Here is a 23,393-nt window from a genome sequence, read left to right on the forward strand (position 1 = left end):
CGCCAGGCTCACCTCCTCTCCCCGGCTCTCCCCCCTCTCCCTTCACCACACGCTAGCCCTCACCTCCCGCGCCCCACGGCTCTCCTCGCTCTCTCCGCAGCACTCTGCCCTCACCTATTCCCTCACCTATTCCCCCTCCTCTCCCTGCTCGCCCCTCACCTCTCCCCGCTCATTCCCCTCACCGCCGCGCTCGCGCTCCCTCCCGCGCTCGCGCGCGCGCACGAGTGACATCACCCCTGTCCAATCAGCCGCCGCCGCTCCCCGCGCCCCGCTCGGCCCCGGCGGCCCCGCGCGCGGCGGGGCGGGGGGGGCCGCGCGTGCGGCTGTCAGGCGGGCGCGCGGGCGGCGGGCCGGGCCGGGCCGGGCCGTGCCGGTGTGCGCAGCTGAGGCGGGACGCCGCGGGGTGACATCGCGTCTGTGCGGCAGCACTGCGCAGGTAGGGCACGGCTCGCTTCGTAACGGCGGCGGTGACGGCGTGCCCCCCGCCCGTTTTGCGCTGCGGCGCCCGGCTTAGAGACGCGAGTAAGAGCCGCCGCTGCGGCGCTGCCTCCTGCGGGGGGAGAGGGGCAGCCCCCGGCGGCGGGCGGTCCTGGGGAGGGGATGCCGTCGCGGGTGGGTTTGCATGGGCGGGGGCCCTGCCGCGGCGGGGAGTCAACTTTCCCGGTGCGGCCGGCGGAGCTGGGGCAGGTGCGGGGTGGTGGCGGGCGGCCGCAGCCCCTCGCCCTACGGCTGGGCGGCGGGGGAGCTCCGAGCTGCCCCGCAGACGGTACCGGAGCCCGGGCCTGGGCGGCGGGGCCCGCTCCGGAGAGGCGGCCGGGGGCGGTGGCCGTCACACGGCGCGGGGAGCCGCCCCTTCCCAGGGCGCCTGGACGCTGGGTACGGGATTACTCGGCCCCCCGGGCTGCCGAAAGTGGGACGCTTTCCCTGGGTAATCCTCTCGCCAACGCTGTCCCCTCGCGATCGTGGGCTTCGCGGTGGGAGACGCGAGCTGCCAGGCGCCCGCGGAGGGGGCGGGGGAGGGTGCCGCAGGGAAGACCTAATTCTCGGTTTGGTCTCTGGTTCCTACTGGCGCACGTATGGGTCTGGGGAGCGCGTGGGAAAAAAATGCGTCCGTGCTGTGTTCTCCTAGCGCCTCATCTCAGCAGCGCTGTTGCGGCGAGGGTTGTGCTCAGAGCCGTCTGCGCGCCCAGAGGCAGCCTTGCTCCATCTCATGTACTTGTTTGCTTTTTATGGTGATCAGCTAAAAAGGGACTTTTTTCATTGCACCTTCTTGCAGTAAAAAAGTGTTTTGCTTTGTTTCCCCCCTTGTAAAATGCTAATTATGGTGTTTTTCTGTGTCACTTTTCCGTAAATGGCAGTAATTCAGGCTGACTGTAGTAACACCTGCTGGTGAGAGCAGAAACACCACTTGCGGACACTGCCGTTGCTGAGCTCTGCTAAAAGTCACCTGAAGGGGCTGAGCGTGCCTGTGAAGCTCTGCCTCAGCTGCAGACCGAGTGAGGGGCTCTTCAGGCGTTCCATCTGCTCTATGAAGCGCCATTTAATTCTGCTTATAAAACCTACTGGAGATTATCCATGCAGTTAATCAACTGTGCTCCATTTAGTAATGAAAATAAACTCTGACCTGTGACCTAAGAATGTTTTCAATGGTTATTATATCAAAGCCCCTTAAAAAAATATTTAAAGGGTTCTTTAAGGTTTTAAAAATAAACCATTATGTAATGTCTGGTGTGTACAACTTAGGCAAAAAATCGCCTAAAAATGCAGCCACCCACGTGTGCAGAGGTGGCTGCATCAAAGGAGGTGTTAACAAATACACTTTATTTAGTATCAGTCTTTTCTATAAAATTACTTGTAAACCAGTAACAATAATGAACACAGGACTTGAAATTGCATAAGAGCAGGGGAAAGCTGCCTGAAATGGCCTGAAGTTATAAAAGTTCTCCATTTTTCTTTTCTAACATTAGTAATGTTTAAATGTCTTCCTTGCAGTGCGAATATTGTACGTATCCCTATGAAAGGATGATCTTTGGCCCATGTTGTATCAATAATAATAATAATACTAATCCACCAAAATTTCTTTAATAAGAATTTTCCTTAACGTTGCAGGAGCCTGATGGTAGTATGGAATTCTGTTTGTTTGCTTACCTCCAAATGTGTATTGTCAGCATCAGTTGCTTAGTTTTTGTGTTTAGTGATAGTTGACATCGCATCAAAGCATACCTTATCCATCCCCAAATTCTGCAAAAAGTAAAAATAAGCAAAATGCTTCTGTCCTTGTCCATGTTTGTGTTATCTGGAGTGTTGTTCTAAACCAGTAAGAGATTTCCAGTATTACTTCTGACAGACACCAAAAAGTAATGCAGCCTCAACACAGCTGCGTGATAACGCAAGAACTTACTTGATTTCATAGAATCTTAAATCAAGTATTTTAAACACCTTCTTTAAAAGAAATCCCACATGATTACAGTTATGGAACAAAGAGCTTGTAAGCGCCTTTTTGAGCATGCCTGTCTGATACAGTCCTAACTGCATGATCACATACTATTTTTTTTTCTACAGGAATCTTGGCTCATTCAGTGCACAGGATGGATGGAGCTCACTTATTGAATATTTCGCTTTTGTTTATCATTCTCATTGATCATTATGTGAGCCCATGATTTATTTACAGACAGCTGATAATGTCTGTATGGGCTTTGCTAAAGTGCTTATCATCATGTGATCAGAATGCCTCACAAGTAACTATTAGTTTATCAAACACTACCTAAGACGAGAGAAGACTTTTACAGATGGCAAACAGAGGCACAAACAGGGTTAGGTGAAAAATATTCACTTATTTTTGGTGTCCAATTTGAAATTTCTATGGTTTTTGTAAATATGTTTGCCCAAGTTAAACTGCCATTGCTTTTAGTAAAAGTCCTGACTGCTCCACACATTTGTGGATGGGAAGAAGAGGAATTCACAGTTAATTACAAACTGTGGAAATTTTGGGTAAAATGGCATGCATGACAGTAAGAGAAATGGGGGAAACTACAAAAGGGAGGACTTCAATCATTTAAAGCCTTTGTGGCATATTACAGAGCCCTGTCCATTTTTCTTTCTGCAAGACCTGCCTCGTTCACTACACATATTTCTATTCTTGAGTATGTAAGACGAGTCCTACCTGCATTAGGTTCTGTATCATTTTCTGTGCATGTTCATCCTGTGCACTCAATGAAGCAAGGTAACTCTGAAGAAGCTGTAAATGTTTATTTAAAAACATTTGTATAAAAACATACACACTCAAGGGAAGAGAATTATGGTTGCAGTGTTTGTCGTTTTATAACTTTTGAGTGGTTGATTTAGTAACCTTAATAATATTCTTTCATGCTGTTTCTGGGGTAAAAAGTGCATATATGTCTCATATACTTTCTTAAAACCTAGAAAATTAAACTTAAGAGAATTAAATAAAAACAAACCAAGAAAATGCAGAAAAATTTCAACTCTCAGATTTCTTCTTGTGTTGCTGTATTGGGCTCAATGGTGGTTATCAACAGGGTTGGAGAAGTTGAATCCTTTGCAAAAGCTCTTGAACTTTGAGCATTATGAGAGTGGAGTCCCTTTTACATGAACCAGTGATAAAGCAGAATGGCATAGTTTGTTGTGCATTTAATACTTCTAATGGTGGAAAAGTGGCGAAAGACTGGAGACCTTTCTATTCTAGGTTTTAGAGAGAGTGTATTATGGTGGATGAGGGCTCTTTTGCCAGTTCTCTGGAAGCATAGTCCTTTTCACTTCATCCTTTATACATGTCTCCTGATGACAGTCTCCTTATCCTCCTGTAGCCAGTCTCAGCCTTCATTTTTTAGGTACTGCTGGTCTTGACTGTTCAAAATTTGTCTTAAGTTTCTTCTCTCAGCCAGTCCTGTCTCTCCTTGCTTTTTGCCTATCAGCATTCTTTCAACTCACTTTATTCCCCAGAGCTTCCTCTTCTTGATTTGCTGCATCAGTTCAGTTCTAGTCTCCTTCCCTTCTCAGTCACCAGTCCCTTTTTCTGTGCTTTTACCAAACAGTGGTCTCAATTTTCACTCATCTTTGTAGACCATGTGGTGGCTTTTGTTCTTCTGCACTGAAACAACACAGTACTTTCTTCTTAGAAGTTGGTTAGTTTTTGGTACATTTTTAGTGATACAGGAAAGAGCATAGCATTAACTCAAAGCTTGCCTATGTTGATGGCTTTAAAACATAGTCACTAACATTTTTTGAAGTAAGACTCTTCTGCTGAAAGAAAAAAATTGATGATGTATTTTTCCTCCATTGTTCCTTTTAAAATGGAACTCTTGAACACATTTTTCAGTGAGATATGTAATTATGTGTTTCTATGTATGCATTGGCAGAAAGCAAGGACAGAAAAGACAGTTTGTAAGTAGTAGTAAACATTGGAAATGCTGATCAATTTAAATAATCCTAATTATGAAGAGATGTCAGCAGTTCTGACTGGAGCATATACTGTATTTTTTCTTAACCCTGCTAAGTTTTGGGGGTTTCTGGGCTGGCAAATAAAATAACTGATGATTTGGGGTTCGTTTATGTTTATACATTTTTTTTCATTTTTATATTAAGGTTTTGTAACAGCTACTTTAGAGAAATATTTACAGAAAGAAGGTGTAAGCCTCTCACTGAATTAAGATCTGAATAAAACTGACTGGTGGAGTATACAAAATAGTATTTTGTATACATAAGGTGGTCCTTTTGATGTGATAAACATACACTATTTGCAATAACTTGGTAGCTCTCATGTCTGAAATGGGGGGCATGGATGAGTTATGGTTTGCACCACAGACTGAATATTACAATTAATGTGGGACAATATGTAAAAACATTTTCATATCTGTGGAATCTTCTTAAGAGCTCATACGAGCAGTGCAGTGTTGAAATGAAGAAATATAAATATATACTTAAGAAGTTCTTTGCTTGTAGTTACGTAATGCTTTTATAATTAACACATAGTGGTCAGATTATGTGTTGTTCCCATGCAAAGTAGTTAGCTTGTGGCATAGAGATCATGATTTAGTCATGAGATGAGTGTTCTTTTTATAGCTTTATTGGAAACATTCTGCTTTACCATAGACAATTCATTTTCTCCAGTTTAGCAAAATATTTGAACACAAGCATAACTGTAATTTGCTGTTGATTCCTGGTCAAGCCAGTACTCATAGTTGTTAGGCATGTACTTGAATTTACTGCTCTATTAGTTTCTGCATTAAATTACTTTTCTTATCCATAAAATTTGAGTAATGCACTTCAGCTTAACAACTGCTGAATTTAATTTGTTTGTAAAAATCAAGGAAAGGTGTTGATATATCAAGTCAAGCATTGGAACAGATTACTCGGAGAGGTTGTGCAGTTTCCCTCCTTCGAAGTTTTCAAGACTCAGATGGATAAAGCCCCCAGCAACCTGATCTGATGTTGTATCTGACCCTGCTTGGAGCAAGAGGTTGGGCTAGAAAACTCCTGATGTCCCTTACAACATGAATTCTCCTGTAATGTTATCCAGTCATTCTCTGTAAGGGGAGACATGAGTGTACAGTCTGAGCACTTTCTGAAGTGTGACTTTCTTGGTGTGACTTTCTGAAGTGTGACCTTCACTTTTGAAAGTGAAAGGATAGCTGTGCCAACAAGCAAAATGTTTACTGTCTCAATGAAGTATTTAATGTTACGGACTGAATCCCCTTTTTAATTTTCGTTGGTAATTGTATTTAAATGCACTGCTAGATTTGCTGTGTGTGTTAGGTAGGCTTGATGTTATGTTATAGGTCTGGTTTATGGGTGATAATAACAGGATTCAGTAGCTTGGTCAGGTTGTAACGAGTTGTAATACTTAAATAATGATACCTCTTCAGTTTAATCAGAAGAAAGGATCCCTTTTAGTAATACAGCTGTTTTGTGTTATGAAACTTATATTTTTTAAACAAAATCTCACACACTTAATCTGAATGTAAATATTTAAATAAACACCAGATGTTGCGAAGTGGAACAGGCTGTTAATGTTGTCTTAGGGTTGTACCTAGGTAAGGTGCTAATCTTTCTGGGAATGATCAGTGCTTGCTGAATGAGGGAGATAACTTGGTGCCCTGTCTCAGAGGGATAGGACAACAGAAGAGTGACTGATTCTAATACATCAACTGCAGTGAGATGGGGAATTTAGGATTTACCACAACTGGGAAAGAAGTCCATGTCATTTTAAACTTCTATGTTCTGCAAACCCACTGATTTTTTGGATTGCCTGCTTATAATTCAAGTAATATGTGATGCAGTGATGAATACATAATTTTTTGAATGCTATCTTGATTTTATGAGTATCATAAATTCGCTTTTCACATTGTGTTTCGCTATGTCTGTTCTTCAGGCTTTTCACGTTCAAGCCTAATCACAGTTTAGGAGAAATAATTTACTTTGTGTCTTGCATGAGAAAAGAGAAGGAGTCTCATACCCTAAATATTTCTCAATGAAGACTTCCTTGTAGATAACTGGATTCCCAACTAGTATGATTTCTTTGAAACTTTAAATAAAGCTGACTTTGTTTTGATAGAGGCGGTCAGTTGTCTTGCCAACTACTCACTGGTAAAGTTGAAAAGAAATTAAATGTCTCGATATGTTGAAGATCAGACCTGTATTTTCCTTTACCAGCAATTATTAATGAACTTCTAAAAGTGCCGAGTAGGATAACTTCTGTTGATAAGGCTTGCCGTTTCTAGAAGTTAGAAGACTCACTGCTGTTTTTTTCTAGTAGTACTTCTAGCTAAAGTATTTTTTCACTGAACATTTTTGAACAAAGCAAAAAGAAAATAATAAGGATTAAGATAAATGAGAAAGAGCAGCTATAAATACACATTTTTTTTTTGTTTTTTCTATTTCTTCTTTTGAAGAATAAGGCCATCACTCTTTTGCACTGTTGCCAGAAACCCAGTTCCCCTTTCATCAGCTGTCTACAGTTTAGTTCTTTTATAAAAATGAACTTTGGAATATTGAACAGTTTCCACTTCAAATTTTCATTATAAAGGAGCTCCAAGGGACACCAGCTGCTGTTAAAATAGATCTCGGGAAGCCAAGCATTCTGAAATGCTGCTTTTTCCCCTTCTTCTTGTCACTTCCTGAACTCTCTTCAGTCTTGATTTTTATTATACCTTTTTCCTCTGACTTTTCGTGGCCCTGTAAGTTTTCAAAAAATTTTAACATATTAATGCTTTGAAAAAGTATCCAGTTCTGCCACTTACACTAAGCGTAGCAGTGATATACCTGGAAAAGGCATAATCAGGCCATCACAATGGCAAAATTAGTCTGCGGCTTGTCTGTAATAGGTTGTTTTTGAAAGTCACAAACTAAAGACTGATTAATGTGAAAGTTCAGCATTATCGAACCTTAAGAAATTATGTATGAATTTCTTTTTGATTGCTTTCATTTCTTCCTTGACTCTTGATGTAACATATGAGAACTGTGCCAGCTATTGAAAAAAAACCCAAACCACTAAGGAATAACTAGCGGAATGCTGCAAATGCTGTCTTCCATACTAAACAAGTGGGGTGATAGCTCAGTTATACTTGGCATTTTAAACACCTTCCATTTCAGTTTTGCATTAGGTCTTGTCAGATGTCTTTTTCATTTATTTATTTTCAGTGTAGGAGAAGAGGCTTATCCTCAGAGTTTTGGATGGAATGCTGAATAAGATCCTCGTTTTTTTGGCTCATCATCATATTTCATTGCCTCTTTCATGTCTTAATGTTGATCTGCTCCATTGAAAAGTAGATTTTTGCAAAATTCACTGATGCATTAACTGAAAAATTACAGTATATGGTGAATAATTGCTATCACAACCAATTTATCTCAAAATTCTTGTCTTTTTATAAACAGTTTACCTGTGTAAGCGTAGTATTAGCAGTTTAGATGAGAAATTAATTTCCTTTTAAGTAGCTGGTATTTACAAAATAAGAATCTGGAAAGCATCAACAAAACCTAACTAAAATTATACAAAAATGGCATAATGGAAAAAATACATAACTGTCTTATCTGACACATTGATCTGGCCTCATCCAATTACCATTACATTAACATATATTTGTATATATACACAGATATACCTATACGCATGGTCTTTTTTCCACCCCCCTAATGCACTTCTATTTGTCTGAAGAAGAAAGTTATCTCTAATACCCTGAAAATAACAGAAAGAAAGAGAAGCCGATAATCTCAAGTAGGGTGGTTTTTAAGAAATGAGTTTAGAAGTTACCAACTGCATTAGTAAAATGTCAGTGTAAACAGTGCTTTGGGGTACTTGCATTGTATTAATGAAATTAACAAGAAAAATTATGTATGCTGGATCTTCTGCCATTACTTACATGAGCCATTACTTGAGGGATTTTCTTGAACTGAAGTATTTCTCCCTGTTTCTTCTTAGAAAAATCATATTGAATATGAATCAGGAGCAAAACCAGTGTAAAGTCTCTCTCTGGGATAGTGGAGCAGATAATTGTTTTAAAAATACTAGCTTTTGTTTTCAATGTGATGGTGATCTGTGTTTTATTAGCTATGAATACTTGAGATGACTAAAAGGTTTTGAATGAAAAAGACTTGATTGCATTTTCATTACCAGCAATTTGCCAGATCATTTATTATTAGGCTGTGTGATTACAAAATGTGATTTTGGGGCATGGGGGAAAGTGGTATATCTGAGAAGAAAGATTAATTTGCACTTCGCTGCATAGGTGAGGTACAGAAAAAGATAAATCTAACTAAAACAAGTATTTTGTTGTGGAAATGGGAGTTTTGAACTGGCTGCTCAGAATGACAGACAGTCCTACAGAAACTTACAGGCATAAAGAAAGTTTTGTAGTTAGAACAGCCCCAGGTTTGTAATAAAGCACAGCTGTTCCCATTTCCGCTCACATTCTTTTATTGTAATACGTTCTGCGGGTTCTCTACAGAGCAGCTGACCCAGTCTTAAATGTGGCTGAACCATAAAACCTGTTTTGTCTCATTTCTATGAGATCTTATTGGAAGCGTTCAAAAGATATAAAGACTTTTTATTCTTCAGAGTGATTAACTCCACTCCAATGTGACATTTGTATCTGAAGATACAACAGCTTCATATAATTCATATCTTGCCTATGCATATACAGAGGTTTAGGATTTTTTTTTTTTTAACTAGGACGGCTCTGAAAGAACCATACTTTAGTGTATTACCATACACTTATGTATTACCTCAGTTTTATTTACATTCATGTAGCAAGCTTTTGTGGCCTACTGAATATTTTTTAGCTGATCTTGTCCTTGGCAGTGTTGCTAACTGACAGTATTTAAACTGACAGTGATCAGATAAAGCCTGCACATAGTCATTAAGGTTTCCTGTGTGTGTTTTTTTGATTTTATTTTAAACATGAAGTACTCTTTTTTTTCTTCATCTATGCTAACATTTACTGGTACTGTTGTGACAAGAGAAGAAAGGAAAGTATGGAAAAAAAATATGTGCCTTTTTTACCACTGTCAAAAAAATTCTAATATACCACATAAACCAATGAGAACAGGTCACAATTTACTGTTCTGTTGTTATTTAATACTATCAAAGCACCCACAGTATTTTATGTTACAGAACTACTAGCTTTCAGGCATTCTTTGCAGACCAGCCTGAAGAAGAACTGGTGAATTAATGCAAGTACAGTGAAGGATATGGAGCACCTTGAAATGTAATTTTTATTTCAGCAGTTTGTCACCTGTCCCTAGACAACGCCTTGCTCAGGCCAGCACACCTCTAGGTAGAACTATTTTGATACTTGTTTGTAACTGTCTAAACTGAAGCACTCCAAACAGTTAGGATATGCTTGGCTGGCTTTTCAAGGATTTTCATGGTTAATGAGGTGTTAATATTATTTTATAGATGCAAAATCCCTTTTCATAAAAGGGGAAAACATTTATTGTGGGGGTACTAGCTAGATACTGTACTATTTAATGCGTTGTGCAAGCAGCCAAAGAGCAGTTATTTGATGGTTTGACTTGGAGACATTGTAATCTAAAATAACAAAATAATTCAAAGGGAGACATGGTTATCTCTATAGCTAATAAACTGTTTTGGAAATTTTGGTTTACTGGCAGGGTAATTTCAGTTCAGCTTCATAAAACAGGTTATTTCATAGAGTCCAGAGGCTAATTCTTGCCTGCTTCTGGAGAATTGGTTGTTAAATACATGTTCCCAATCATTTTTTGCGTGTTACTTTGTCTTATTAATCTAAAAGTTTTGTCAGAACACAAAATTCAGTAAGGGCTTTTTATAGTTAAATATAGGCAGATTTAAATGGGAGGACTTTTTATTAGCTGATAGCATTACGCCTTTAACCTTTATCATTCAGATGCAAGTTTTGGGCTGGACTGAGCACTTACTGACTGAAGTATTCTATACTGTAGTATAGAATACAATATTTGGGTGTTTGGAGTAACCTCGCAGAACATAGACAGTTGCGCTTCTTCTAAACGGTCCTTCAGGATGTTGCTAAGCACTTACATAAAAAGTATATTTGTTTGTGGCTTTATGTCTGTTAATGTACAGGGTTTTTTTTATTCTGATTTCATTATTCCCGTTCTGTGGGATCTTTCCCTGGGAATCTGTTTAGTACGTGTGAAAAAATGCCAGTGTGTGCATTTGGATTATATTTTAAAATGTTATTCAGTCTTCATGATGAATAGCAAAATTTTCTGTCACTGGATATACTGGCATTGTTTATGCTTATGCTTGTCTCTGAATTCATGGCCCATTAAAACCTGTAAACCTGGCTTTCATTCTGGGTGGTTCTCTCATCTTTCCCAGAAGTTCTCTTGATGGCCTGGGGAGAACCCCTTGGGTAACCATGGTCTCACTCCTAAGGGAGTGATGAGATGCTGGGTCAGGGGAGGTACTAGATAACGAGTGTAACACGCATTTCTTAATTTGCCTAGCCTGTTCTGTACTTCATTCTAAAGTTAGTGGAATCATAGAATGGTTTGGGTTGGAAGGGACCTTAAAGATCATCTAATTCCAACTCCCCTGCCATGGACAGGGACACCTTCCACTACATCAGGTTGCTCAAAGCCCCATCCAGCCTGGGCTTGAACACTTCCAGGGAGGGGGCATCCACCTCTGAGCAACCTGTTCCAACCTGTTCCAGTGTCTCACTACCCTCTCAGTGAAGAATTTCTTCCTTATATTGAATCTAAATCTGCCCTCTTTCAGTTTAAAACCGTTACTCCTCATCCTATCACTACACTCCCTGATGAAGAGTACCTCCCCATCTTTTCTGTAGGCCCCCTTTAAGTACTGGAAGGCCACTATAAGGTCTCCCTGGAGCCTTGTCTTCTCCAGGCTGAACAACCCCAACTCTCTCATCCTGTCCTCATGAAGGAGGTGCTCCAGTCCCCTGATCACCTTCATGGCCTCCTCCAGACCTGCTTGAGCAGGTCCCTGTCCTTCTTATGTTGGGAGCCCTAGAACTGGACATAGTACTCCAGGTGGGGTCTCATGAGAGCAGAGTAGAGGGGGAGAATCACCTCCCTTGACCTGCTGGTCATGTTTCTTTTGATGCAGCCCAGGGTACAGTTGGCTTTCTGGGCTGTGAGTCCACATTGCTAGCTCGTAGTCAGTTTTCCATCCACTAATACCCCCAAGTCCTTCTCTGCAGGGCTGCTCTCAATCCACTCATCTCCCATTTGTTCTTGGGATTTCCTTGACCCATGTGCAGGACCTTCATGAGGTTTGCATGGGCCCACCTCTGAAGCCTGTCAAGTTTTCTGCATGAGCTTAAATTCACATCAGTGATTTAAAATAAATAGTCTGATTTTGCCTTTAGTCTGGATTATAACTGCTCATAACATTACTGACTGTGTTTCAAAAACAGTCACCTGAGAACGATTTCAACAAGTAGTAAGAGTGCAGCCAATTTTTATGTTTGTGCAGTTGTCATGTTAGGCCCTTCATGATTCTTCCAATTTGGAACATAATTAACTGTGAAATTATCTGTCTGCTTAGAGGTAGTTGTCTTTCAGACTTTGTGCTCGTGAAAGGCACCCAAGAACTGGAGGTCCTGACTTGGCCTGTGAACATGTTTGGTGTTAATTGAATGGTAACCAGAACAGCCACATCTCAGAAGGCTTGACAGACCAAGATTATGGACTTCAACTGATCCTAGGACGTAATATGGAAACCTGATACCTAATTCATAATTTGAACTCTAAGCCTGTTGTCTCTCGGAATGCCTAAAAATATAAAGAAAGATATAGATGACTGTGATACCAGATATCCAAGCCAAGCAATTCAAGAAACTGCTTGATGATTGAATGTACTGAAACTATGGTCTGTGTTTTTTTTAAAACCTTTCACTTTTGCATGCACAAAATGCCCTGTTTTCTAACTATTTTGAGTTCAGTTGTTGCTGTTACATTTCAAACAATTTTATTGCTCTTCCTATACTTTTATGTTATAAATGTTTCCACATAAAGGTAATCTTTCTTACCTGGCATACAACACACATTTTTGCATGCATTTGTAATTGGACCACTTCTGAGGGAGGAATCGTAGTCTGCCAGTTAATTTATATTTGAGTTAGTTTGTAGGAGGACAAGGACACTTAGAAGGATGAACTTCTTAGTTGCAAAGTTTTGCATTATTGCATGTAGATAAGTAGAAACATCCGTATTCTTGTTTTTCAATTAGTCAAGCCTAGAAGGCTGCCTTAGAAGACAGCTGAAAGCAATGAAGGAATCCTTTATAGTTCAGTTTCTTAAATTGCTCCTCCCAAGCTTTGGGTTTAAATGTTTTCTCAGTTCAATGTGATATAAAAGCAGAAATATTTGTTGCAGACTGTTAGAAATATTCTCTTATGGTTTTACAGACAGTTGCAAATAGTGGGTTTTGGGATTTTTTTTTTTTTTTTTGTTAATTCTGACTGGAGAAGTGCATATAAACATTACTATGTCTCTTTTTTCTGTTGGTCTAGTGACAGTTGGCAGGTGCTAGCTTCCAATAAGTGAGAGTTGTAAGCTGCACAGCTTGGTAATTGGCATAGAAGTTGGGTAAGGAAATTGCCTCCTTCTCTTATGCTACAATACAGGCTTTTAAAGACAAATTCTTTTTCTTTTCCTTTTCCAAAGAAGATCAGCCATTATTCAATTTTCTCAAAGAAAGAGTGCATACATGTAGGCAACATGAGGAAGAAGTACTTGTCCTCAGAACGGCTTGTGTTTTGTTAAACTAACTAAGAGTCGACAGCTCAGTCTCACCAATATTTTTGAAAACTAGACTAAGAATGTTTGAAAGTTAAAGTAGGTGCCAGTTGGGAACAACTTTAGGGGTACCTATGTGAAATGAGTGGCAAAAAATAATCCTGTACAATGAAAAAAAAGTTGCCGGTTTGCAGTTACACAGAAAATGGCTCCTTTTTTCCCTCCGTTCAAAATAACATTTCTATAGTGTGCTCCTCCTTTTTTCTTCCCTTTTACTGGAAAATGAGGAAGAAAAGTCTCTTTCTGCAAATTAGAGGATAAAATATTATTCTGAGATTCTATTGCAAGTTATTTCTGTCATTAAGATGATGTGTTAGGAGTGTGCTTATAAATTAATTTTCATTGTGTCACTCAGAATCAGGCTGTTGTACAAATAAATATACTTTGTATTAATAGCAATAATAGGATCCATTAAGTAGGTATAGAAACCTGATGAAAGACTGGAAAGTGAAAATGGTACAGTTAAAAACATTCCACATGTGTGGAAAGCATAGGAGTATCTTGGTGTCTTCCTCACTGAACACCCCACCTCCTCCTTTAAATTGATGGTACAAGGAATCTTCTTTTGAGAAATAAATGGTTCTTAGGATAGGTGAGTAACCGTTCTTTATATAATATTTATATTTGAAACAATCTAGGAATTTCTAATAAAATACAACTTCTGTCTTTACTTTTTATTTAAACCAGTGTAATTATGCATGTTGCTGACCATAAAGGATTAATCTTGGAAATGGTATCAGCAAATGCTAGGTTCTCTTTGTAATGCTCTCTGACTTGACGTGTGCCTGTGTTCTAACTTGATAAACCTTTGGTGTCAATACTTTATTCCCTCCTCTTAAGCTTATATTACTCTTTTGAGCCAGAGAATCATAGTCCTATTCATCTGAAAGAACAACACCCTCACCACCTTTTAACAATAAAACATTGATAAAACAATTATGCAGTTTACTTTTTTTATATTTTATATAGCTAGCTATATAAAGTAAATAAACTTGTATAGTACCATTGTATTTTAGTATCACTTGAAGTTTGTTAATTACATAAGAATTGTGTTTGTCAATACAATACTTTTTTAGGAGTGTTGCCAGTTGAGACTTCACAGATGGTTTAGCAATGAGGCTTATGTAATATGAGTTACATTTGTTTGTTGTTTGTTCGTTTTTTTTTTTAATTTTTTTGAATGGAGCAACAGTGGAGTTAGTGAGTTGTTTTGCAGGATATTACTGCTGAAAGACATTTAAAAGTGTATTTTGCTTCTAACAGTTATTGAAGATTTTGGCAGTGTGTATGGGTGCAAAATGCAGTGCACTTCAAGTCGGAATTATAGAATTCACAGAAATCTGGCATTCTGTGAGCCTAGAGGCATGCCTTGGAGTGCACTGTCTTCATGTCTTGGAGTTTGTAGTTTTATTAAGACTTAATAAAAGTCTTAATAAAACATTTCTTTCAGTATATTTTCAGAGACAGCTTAAATTGTATGAAGAACAAAACCATGTTGGAAAAAAAATACATTATTCTGCAGGTATTGTAATGCATGTCAGGGTGTGTAGGAGATTGTGTCCTGATCTCATTTAGAGCATCCAAACACGCTTGTCAGTTCTCCTTCTCTGATAGGTGAGTGAGTAAGGGAGAGACAGAATCCCAATGAAAACTGTGTAGAACAACTTTTATTAATTAAACTTTTACTGTGAATAGAATCAAGCTATTATTAAAAGCAGGTAATTATTTGCATGGTATATTTGCTTATTCCCTCCCACTGTACCCACAGGCGCAGGCTATCCCACAGACACTGCCACACACACAGTCACTCCCAGTCACCCAGGCGGAGGCCAGCCCAACTCTGTACTCACAGGGGAGAACTGCACTGGCGTGACAGTGGCTTCTAGGTGGGTGTGCAGAGGGTCCCTTGTTTCCTCAGCAGCACATGCAGCCCTGGTGCCTCTGATGATACACAGCTGCCACGGCCAACTCAGATGTGGTCTGAGTTGCACAGCCCGTCGTCGGCGCTAGCATGGCCTGGTGGCCTTACACATGCTCAGCAGACTCTTGGGCGTCTTTCATGTCTTGAAAACGTGACAGGACATCAAATCTCCAGAGCTTGTTAACATCTGGTAGACTTTTACACCCTTCTACTCAGCATGTATGTTTGCTCTTTTTAGCTTGCTATTTTCTGTTGACTGTTACTCATCGGCACCTGTAGAGTCCATTTATGGAAAGTCCCAGTGACAGGGTTTTTATGACAGCACAACTCTTGGACAACTGGTACTTCAGTGTGAAACTGCAATGAGAAGTCTTTGACCTGTGAAACATTTTTCTCAGCTTTCTTTCAATCAATTTTACATTTAGAATTGAACTGTAATCAGTTTGAATTTTGAATTTTCTTTTTGTCTTCCAGTGTACTTCTATGGAGGTTTTATTATTTGTTCCACGGGGAACAAGTTCAATCCCATTTTCCAATTCTTATAAAAACAGTAATGAAAAATATGTTACATCAAATACATTTCATGACAATTTTCTCCAACTTCTTTTATGCAATTCCAGTGGCAAATGTATTTATTACAACTGAGTGAACTATTTCTGCAGAATTAGTCAACTTTATTTCAGGATTGTCTTTCCCCTTTCTCAATCACAAATATTAATAACTTTTGTTCCATTTTACAAAACTTAATAATTCAAAATTCTTGCCTTGAAGCTTGTGTTACTGTGAAACTTTCCAGTTGATGCTGAAATGGAAGGAAGTTAAATCTAGTGCTTTACCATAACTTAAAGGTACATTGCACCTGCAGGACATCTGTAGGTCTTGTAATTCCTAGAAAGAAATAGGAGAAAGCATTATGGATTTCCACTGTGATTAGCTGGTTACTAGGTCTGACATTAATAACACGTGGAAGTATGCATTGGGAGTAATTTAGCTGACATCAAGGGAGTGTCACTGACATAAAACTGATTTTAATGAGCTTTATGTGCAGACAGATTTGGTGATGAGAAGTAATTTGTATAACATCTTATTTTGTCCACAAAAGTATAGATTAATTCAGGTTTTTGGCTGCTAGTAATTGGACAGCTCCCGAAGAACTGTTTGTTAACTGCAAGTAAGATGGAAAGATCTGACCTGGAAATGTAAGATCATTATAGTTACTGTTCTGTCAGTGCTCTTCAGTATTGTTCTATCAACTACTTTTACTACATAAAATTATTTTCATATATTTCTACATACCTGAACGATATCTGAACCCTCTCCTAAGAGGATCCACTTATAACCTACTGTCTTAGCTGCCTGAAGGTCACTCACAATAGGTATCTATGTAGATGCTCAGGCAGTGTTGGCATTAGATTATACAGAACTTGTAATGGCCATATCCCATCAGATGATCTGAATTTCTCATGTAGTACTGTACTGCTTTCCATGGATAGATATGTAGAACAAGGATGAAATGAAGTTTATTGCTTTGGAAAACCATTTTACTAGCTCTGTTTCATATATTGATTTGGCTGTAAATGGCATAACAATATATTTGAAGAAGAATTTTAAAATGTTGCTTCTGATCTAATACCTTAAATTTCCAATGATTGCTAAAGGCATCTCAAATGCTTCAGAATGTAGATAAATTTAGGTTGTGCTTTTCACCTTAAAAAAAAAAAATTGAATCTCTTGTGAGTGTTGGCATTAGACATCAAGCTAGTTGGATTTACCATTGTATAAGTCAGGAAAGGTTATTTCTCTGCTTTTTGGTGTCTCTGGGTGCTTAGCATTTCATCTATCCTTTAGGTATAGATTGCAACATAGAGTGATGTTTTAATTTCATTTCAAAACTCTTAATCACCTGAACATTTCATTTGGCTCCGATATGTACCTTGGAGCATATTGGCTGCAGAATGTTCACTTGATGGTTTCACTATATGGGGTTGTCAATTTTATGTGATGAATAGCTCAGTAATTATGGAGGCATTCCATACTTTATAACTCTACAGTGAATTGTGAATTCCTTTCATTCTTAAAAAAAACCTAATTCAGGTTCTTTAGGAATCACTAATCTGTATTTTTAAATAGCATATTTATAACTCTGAGTCTTGAGATAATTTTCTAAGAACCTGCAAGTAAATTAGACAATTAGTTTTAATTAAAATTAACTAAAGTCTGTGTTCTTGCAGGAAATTAATATCTGTGTCTATCTTCTTTTGTTTCTGTTTTTGTTCTGAATGATTATGCTAATGTAACTAAACAACATGAATTTGTGACCACTGTTAATATTGACGTTATGTATAAATATTTGAATACTTCAGTTTGTAGTAAGTAAAAAGTTTATTATTTTATAGGCTACCAAAAGGCCATGTAAACAATGCTTAACTAAGGCTACTGTGATACTGACAGCAATCATGAAATAATTGAGTTCTCTATTCTTAGAGAGGCCAGGAAAGGGCTAAGCAGAACTGACATCCTGGACTTCCAAAGGGCTGACTTTGTCTTCTTTAGGCACCTGCTTGACAGGATCCCTTGGGAGATGGTCCTGAAGGGTATAGGGGTCCAGGAAGGCTGGGCACTCTTTAAGAAGGAAGTGTTTATGGCTCAGGAGCAGGCAGTCCCCAGGTGCTCTAAGAGGAGCAGGCGGCAGAGAAGACCGCCCTGGCTGAACAGGGAGCTTTGGCTGCAACTCAGGGAGAAAAGGAGAGTTTACAGCCTTTGGAGGAAGGGGCTAGCGACTCACAGTGATTACAAAGAGGCTGTGAGGCTATGCAGGGCAGAAATCAGGAGGTCCAAAGCCCAGCTGGAAATTAATCTGGCTTCAGCAATCAAAGATAACAAGAAATGTTTCTATAAGTATGTCAATAGCAAAAGAAACACCAGGGAGAGCCTCCATCCCCTGCTAGATGCTGAAGGAAACTTGGTAGCAAGTGATGAGGGGAAGGCTGAGATCCTTAATGCCTTCTTTGCCTCAGTCTTTAATAACAAGATTTAGTTGTATTGAGGGAATCCAGCCTCCTCAGCCAGATGATAGAGACTGGGAGAACGACCCCTCCACAATCCAGGAGGAGATAGTCAGTGACCTACTGCATCACACAGACACACACAAGTCTATGGGACCGGATGGGATACACCCGAGGGTGCTGAAGGAGCTGGCTGGGGTGCTCACCAAGCCGCTTTCCATCATTTACCAGCAGTCCTGGCTGACCGGGGAGGTCCCGACAGATTGGAAATTGGGCAATGTGACGCCCATCTATAAGAAGGGTTGAAGGATGATCCAGGAAATTACAGGCCTGTCAGCTTGATTTCGGTACCCGGGAAGCTGATGGAGCAGCTCATCCAGAGTACCATCACACAACACATGCAGGACAACCAGATGATCAGGCCCAGTCAGCATGGGTTTATGAAAGGCAGGTCCTGCTTGACAAACCTGATCTCCTTCTGTGACAGGGCGACCTGCTTATTGGATGAGGGAAAGGCTGTGGATGTAGTTTACCTTGACTTTAGCAAGGCCTTTGACACCATTTCCCACAGAATTCTCCTGGCGAAACTGGCTGCTCGAGGCTTAGATGACTGCACGCTTTGCTGGGTAAAAAACTGGCTGGATGGCCGGGCCCAAAGAGTTGTGGTGAATGGAGTTAAATCCAGTTGGCGGCTGGTCACAAGTGGTGTCCCCCAGGGTTCGGTTTTGGGGCCACTCCTGTTTAACATCTTTATTGATGACCTAGACGAGGGGATTGAGTGCACCCTCAGTAAGTTTGCAGATGACACCAAGTTGGGTGGGAGTGTTGATCTGCTCGAGGGTAGGGAGGCTCTGCAGAGAGATCTGGACAGGCTGGAGCCATGGGCTGAGGCCAACTGTGTGAGGTTCAATAAGACCAAATGCCAGGTTCTGCACTTGGGCCACAACAACCCCCAGCAGCGCTACAGGCTTGGGGAGGAGTGGCTGGAGAGCTGCCAGTCAGAGAGGGACCTGGGGGTGTTGATTGACAGCCATCTGCACAGGAGCCAGCAGTGTGCCCAGGTGGCCAAGAAGGCCAATGGCATCCTGGCTTGTATCAGAAATAGCGTGGCCAGCAGGGACAGGGAAGTGATCTTACCCCTGTACTCGGCCCTGGTGAGGCCGCACCTCGATTACTGTGTTCAGTTTTGGGCCCCTCACTACAAAAAGGACATTGAATTACTCGAGCGTGTCCAGAGAAGGGCAACGAAGCTGGTGAAGGGTCTGGAGCACATGTCGTATGAGGAGCGGCTGAGGGAACTGGGGTTGTTTAGTCTGGAGAAGAGGAGGCTGAGGGGAGACCTCATCGCCCTCTACAATTACCTGAAAAGAGGTTGCAGAGAGCTGGGGATGAGCCTCTTTAACCAAGTAATAAGTGATAGGACAAGAGGGAATGGCCTCAAGTTGCGCCAGGGAAGGTTTAGACTAGATGTCAGGAAGTATTTCTTTACAGAACAGGTTGTTAGGCGTTGGAATGGGCTGCCCAGGGAGGTGGTGGAGTCCCCATCCAGAGTAGGGTCGACATAGCCCTGAGAGATATGGTGTAGATGGGAACTGGCAGTGTTAGGTTAATGGTTGGACTAGATGATCTTCAAGTTCCTTTCCAACCTAGTTGATTCTGTGATACTAATTTTAAAAAAAGGCCATTGTTATTTTATTATAGCTACCTTGTATGTAACAGTTCTTGGCTCCCTCAATTGTTAAAATTAATGCTGATTTAAAATAGAGTGAGTAAAGACCAAACTTTAACGTATGTCAACCATTTTTATATTGTTATTGCTTAATGACACTTCACGAAAATAGTGACTGTCAGATACCAGATAGTACCTGTGTTCCCCTAAACTTTATTGGTTGATGTGTAAACATAGTGCTGAATTTTTGGAAGTGGCGAGGAAAGAGGGGTTTTGGTAGCATTTAATTTTTGGACAGTTTTGCAGTATTCTTGAGCGTCAGTTGCTGAAAATAAAATTCCTCATTTTAGTGTAGTCATTCTGCTTCTAACTCTTTTCATTCGAGTTATTAATGTTAAACATTTTGGTTCTGATTTTTGCTATCATAAAGATGCAGAAATTGAACAGATACGGTGCTGTATTTTCAAAGTGCATACTCAGATTATCTGTTCATTTGGAATAGAATTGAATATGTTGTTTATAAATGAATAAGGTTTGGGGTGGAAAAAGTAAAATGTTTTCAACACAGATTTGAATACCTACTTCATAGCTCTCAGAGTTAGTCTGAATATTGAAATATATGGATAGATCAAGGGAATGAATTACATCCCAGATGATTTAATCTGTTGCTTGCCACAGAGGCAATATATTAATTTTGAGAAAAAGCAGAGAGTAATTTATATATATTTTTAGTAGATGAGCTCCTGGAAAATTTAAAAGTTGTTTTCTCCTACTTAAACAGTAAAAATAATCATCTTAACAATATCTTGATTTTATTAAATAGTGGTGGGTTAGGACAGGATTTCTAAAACTCTTCTAGTGATGAGTTATTCAACATATACTTCATGTAAGGAGCAGCAGCAGAAGAGGAAGCTGACGAAGAACTGCTTTTAAGTGTCACCCTGCAAGGGGCTATTTTTTTTCTGCTTTTGAGTGTCTTTTTTTTTGAATGTGAACAGACTCAGCCACACCAGCTTCTTTTTCTCAAATGCAACCTCCTTGCAGTTTAATGTTTTTTCCATATTTTAATGGAAGTACCTGATTGCACCGTTTAACTTGGAAGAACTCTGAGTCCTTCGCTGGAAAAAAGAAAACACTTTCAGGAGAATTGGGAAGAACACGCTGACCCCACAGCTACTGTCTGAACAGTGCAAATCTCAATGGTCCTTTAAAAGCAAGTTCCCTTAAACTATTTGCCAGTGTCATTTATCTCCTTTCAGCTGCCTCTGTAGCTTAGTTTAGCTCACAGACATTCACAGAGTCTCACCAGATAATCCCCAAAAGACAGTGCTTGTATTTGTTATCTTTCTGGGCACAGGGTTTTATCTCCTATGAAGCCATTTGATACGGGTTTCTGGTTCTCATATGAGTGATATACCAAGTAACGCTCTTAGATGTTTGGATGGAGAATTGTGAGCATGCTATTTTTGTTGATGTACCGTATTCTAGTCCTAATTTTTTCCTTTTTTCCAGTACTTAAAGCTATTGAAAGGTGTAAGCACAGTCGAAAATTAGAACAAAGTTTCCATAATTATGATAGATGCAAAGGAAGAAGAACTCTACCAAATTTCCTTGCTTGATGACAACAAGATCTATTTCAATTTCATAATTAATGCTGGGTTTTGGGGGTGTTTTGTTGGTTTTTTTTTTTGCATAATGCAGTATGTTGGTAGTTTTAAAGTACTCATGTTTAATTTTGAGTCAGTTTTATGTTCTGTTTCGGGATTTTGGTAGCTGTTCAAACAAGAACATTCTCTATCGACACATTTGGACAGATGGTTGTCCTATAGAATATGTGCAAGGGTGTTCTTTTCTCAGGGACTGAATTTCAGCTTTGTTGAGAGTTGGGGATTATGTTCATTTTCCCTGTTCGATTCAGATGCTGTTGCGGCCCCTGGAGAGTAGTCTTCTGGTTATCACTAGAGGCAGTAAATGAAGACTCTAGGATGGAAGTAGGTCATGTTTTATGTTCTGTTTTTGACTTCATTGCTAAATGAAATAATAGAAAAGTCAATGCATATTGAAACCTTAGGGCATCATTTGCTGGTGCTGATATTGTCATGAGGTGGAGTTTGACAGGTCATTGATTAAATATTTTCATGATCAGATTTCCTGAGAAAAGAGGTGATGATGTTCAACTTGAATTTGTGTATGGTTCTAGTCAAACAGAAGTGGGGTTTGCCCTTGACCTTTTTTTTTTCTGTGTAGATGTGGAATTCATTTTAGTTTATTTGTCTCTGAAGAATTTACTTTTTAAAAGAGATCACCTTCTTAATGACTTGGTAAATTCTAGGAAGGATGCATTAGAAATCACTTTAAAACCCCATCACTTAGTATATCTTTTAATCAAAAATATCATTTTGCTTCTCAGTTAGATCTCTCTTACAACAAACAAAAAACCCCTCCCAGAATGCTTAAGGTATTTTTGTTGATACAGATAAATTCGAGTGAGCCGTCTGAACAACCTAGAGTCTACAAGTCCCGAGGCACAAAACATCTCCCATTGAATTAAAATGGATGCATAATAGTGTTATTAAAATATTTTACTTCAAATTTTACATTCCTTTTAAGTATTTGCGTGGAGGATTTGGAAATTTATTCAACCTGTGTTTTCTAATAAAAGGGAAAGCAATCGCTTTGACATTATTTCAGCTCCTTAGAAATATAGTTCTGTCCTACTGAGCACTGAGAAATTAAATTCTGTTTACAGACATTGTGGGTTCCTGTGGGATTTAACAATAAGTAGCATAAAATTATCAAATAAAACATTCATAAAAATTAGTTGACTGAAAAAATAATGACTTATTCCCATCTTTGTCATAGTGATAGTTTAATGTTTCACTTTCATTTGGTAAGACAAAGGTGTAAGGAAAAGGTGAACAGAAGAGTATTTCACAAATATGCTTTCACGTACTAAATTGTAGGTGAACAAAAGATACTAATCATACATCTCATTTTAGATAAATGTGAATATATATTATTAAAGATTTTAAATTTTCAGTCATTCCAGTTCTTATAATTGAGAAGTTTTAAGTATCTTGATTTGACATTCTCCATCTGCTGATGTAGTTAGCAGTCATGTCAAATAAACAGATGTATTTTCACCAAGTATATTGTCACCTAGCAACGAGCGAATTTACTAAACACACAGTGATATCAGCTAATTTTCTATCTGATTATCCAAAGTGATCTTGAAATCATAAAGACAATAATGGAAGCTTGTTTGAGTAGGGGAAAAAATGGAATTTGAAGATTTTAAAAAAACAAGACGTTCTGCATACTGCTAATCCTGTATTCCAGCATGAAGAGCAAACAAACCAGGTAATGTACCTGTTCTAAACCAATCTAAGGCAATGGGAAAGCAATGTTGGTTTGTATTCTTGTAGTTGGTTTTCTTTATTGTTTTACTTTTTTTTTTCTGCATTTTTTTATTTTTTTATTTTTTTTTACTGCCATGGATGCAACTGCTGGAGATGCT

At 39.4% G+C, this 23,393-nt stretch overlaps 1 protein-coding gene across 1 annotated transcript in view; it reads left to right on the forward strand.

Moving 5' to 3' along the window:
* Nucleotides 1-314: 314 nt before the first annotated feature.
* Nucleotides 315-23,393, forward strand: part of CNTN1 (contactin 1) — a 261,980-nt gene continuing 238,901 nt past the window's right edge. The window contains exon 1 of the mRNA XM_074870366.1: nucleotides 315-436. The gene's annotated coding sequence lies outside the window, so the exon portion shown is untranslated. The remainder of the gene's footprint in view (nucleotides 437-23,393) is intronic.

The sequence above is a fragment of the Strix uralensis genome, chromosome 5, assembly GCF_047716275.1.
Source record: "Strix uralensis isolate ZFMK-TIS-50842 chromosome 5, bStrUra1, whole genome shotgun sequence".
Classification (NCBI taxonomy): domain Eukaryota; kingdom Metazoa; phylum Chordata; class Aves; order Strigiformes; family Strigidae; genus Strix; species Strix uralensis.